The 2,221-nt window shown below is 37.5% G+C and overlaps 1 protein-coding gene across 1 annotated transcript in view; it reads left to right on the forward strand.

Annotated features, from left to right (window-relative positions):
• LOC118406422 (protein phosphatase 1 regulatory subunit SDS22-like) overlaps positions 1–2,221 on the forward strand; it is a gene marked incomplete at its 5' end in the record, with an annotated part of 5,973 nt that overhangs the window by 1,593 nt on the left and 2,159 nt on the right. The window contains 2 exon segments of the mRNA XM_035806472.1: positions 343–439; positions 1,413–1,511.

Consider the following 2,221-nt stretch of genomic DNA (forward strand, 5'->3'; position numbering starts at 1 on the left):
TTTTCCCTTTTCATAATAAGTCTACTGTGAATGAGAGTTTTAGAGGTGAAAGCATTTTGTTGTTCCTGCAAAAACATAGTTCTGCTTATCTGTTTGCAACTGATGAATTGATTGCACTGATTGATACAGATTTAAGAAAACAAGACAAAAAATACTTGTGGAAGAAGGGCAAAAAAATCCTGTGTACGTTTCAGCAACAAGCCAATGAAATTCAAATAGGAACACCAACATGACAGTCAGTAGATTCCTGCTACATTGACATGGAAAGTAAATTACCCTACATGTATATAGTGAAAATGGAATGTATGAAGTTTGCCCTGAAATGAGTTGTAATGTCTGCAGGTACATGGATCACCTGTCCTTAGATGACATGTCTGGTGCCACACAGAACATGCTGAGGGACATGATGGCTAGGCCTGGCCCAGCTCCGTGGACTGAGGTACTGTAAAAAAAAAACAGCAAAAAACACAGAAAATCTGATACATTTTGTAGTTGTCTTTCCAAATGCAATTTGCTAAAACTGTATTTGACATTTCTTCATGTATTATGCCACTAGAAAGGTGTAAGATTTACATTTTGTAGAACGGTGTTGACATCAGTTATTTCTATTATAAAGTGTCTGAAGTCCCATATGTTACAAGTTCTGTGAAGAACACCATTTGATCTTGACATTGACTGAATATCCAGCAAATTGCCAAGAAGAAAAAGTTTTTGTTTGTGTCCTGAATCATAATAAGGCCAAACTGACTTGATTTTGTGGATGACATCCACGTGCGCATTACATTTTGTCTGTTCTCCAAAAAGATCACCTCTGACGAGGCTCAAGTCAAGTCCTGAACTTGCAGACTCATATTGCAGCATGTGCCAGCTTGTGCCAGGTTGTATGAAGCTCATTATGTGCAACCTCAAAAATTCCTAATTTTGTCAAACCCTTGGTCAAACTGCCATTATGAGTTTTCTCATAACAGTCATATATTATTAACAGTTGTCGGAGCCATATACCTTCCAATAGTGTACTTCTTTGATCGTTCTTGTCAATATATTTAATATCAATTACTTCACCTGAGTCTGCTAAGATGTACAAGACAATCTACATATGCCTCCTACAAATAAAGACTTGTTTCTTTTGATACACTATGCTCTGTGGTTCAATATTCATTATACCAGCTTTGTAGTCATGTGGTTTAGCAGTATCTTCTTTGCTGGACTTTTATCCTATCCACATTTCCACATTGGTTTTGGTGTCTCCAGAGGATGTCATCCATAAAATCAAGTCAGTGTGCCCTAATGAAAAGTAAGTAGGGCACTATTACATTTGGAATTTGTTGTGATCCTTATTTCCAACAAAATATGCATAAGATACTCCAAGTTATATGCTGTGTTGACTTGCCATGTTGCATACATGTACATAGCCCCCCAAGGTTGAGCAAGAGAAAGCTGCATCAAGTCATAGTACAAGAGATGGAACAAAGCCAAAGAGCCAGTATAAGGGTGTGACTGAACCTGATGAGGTGGGTACATTGTCTTCTGTGTTGGATTTTAATACATGTCTCAGCAACATAGATGATGTCATTTGTGAGATAGATGAGTCAAAGTCAACGATTAATTGTATGCATAATAGGCATAATAGCAAAAGTACTGAAATGCCACAAAAGAATGTTACATTAAAGTTACAAAGGAAAGAAAAGTAAGCAACAGCGAGACAGCATTGCAACCAGTGCGATAACCTGGTGGGTTAAGTACTCACTTTGCATTGTTGGAGGTCATGGGTTCAGAACTTTTCCGGGTCCAAAGACTAGCCCCCTACTGTAGTGCTTGGCCATAGGCCAAAAGAAAGCAATATGGAAACGATCTTACTTGTATATGCCTATGTGTGGGAAGAATTTCAATTTAAAAGAGCACTGTACAAGTTAAGATGTTGGGTGAAATTCAAAGTGGAAGGTTTCCTGATTATGCCTGTACCATTTCTGTAGCAAAAGTGATATTGGCTGTTCTTCAAGAGGACGAGGTTGATACAGTGTACACTGATAGATGTACTTGCCAGGGAGAACTTAAGTTATCCTACATTTCTCTGCTCCATAGCAGTGATACATTCCTCGAGTACATAATTTTTTAGATATTACATAAAGTCTCAGTCAAATGATGTTATTATTTTCGAAATTCAAACCTCAGTAGTGTCCAAAGTTTTATTTCATATGTTGTTTCTTGAGATAGTTCTCAG

The sequence above is a fragment of the Branchiostoma floridae genome, chromosome 2, assembly GCF_000003815.2.
Source record: "Branchiostoma floridae strain S238N-H82 chromosome 2, Bfl_VNyyK, whole genome shotgun sequence".
NCBI lineage: Eukaryota > Metazoa > Chordata > Leptocardii > Amphioxiformes > Branchiostomatidae > Branchiostoma > Branchiostoma floridae.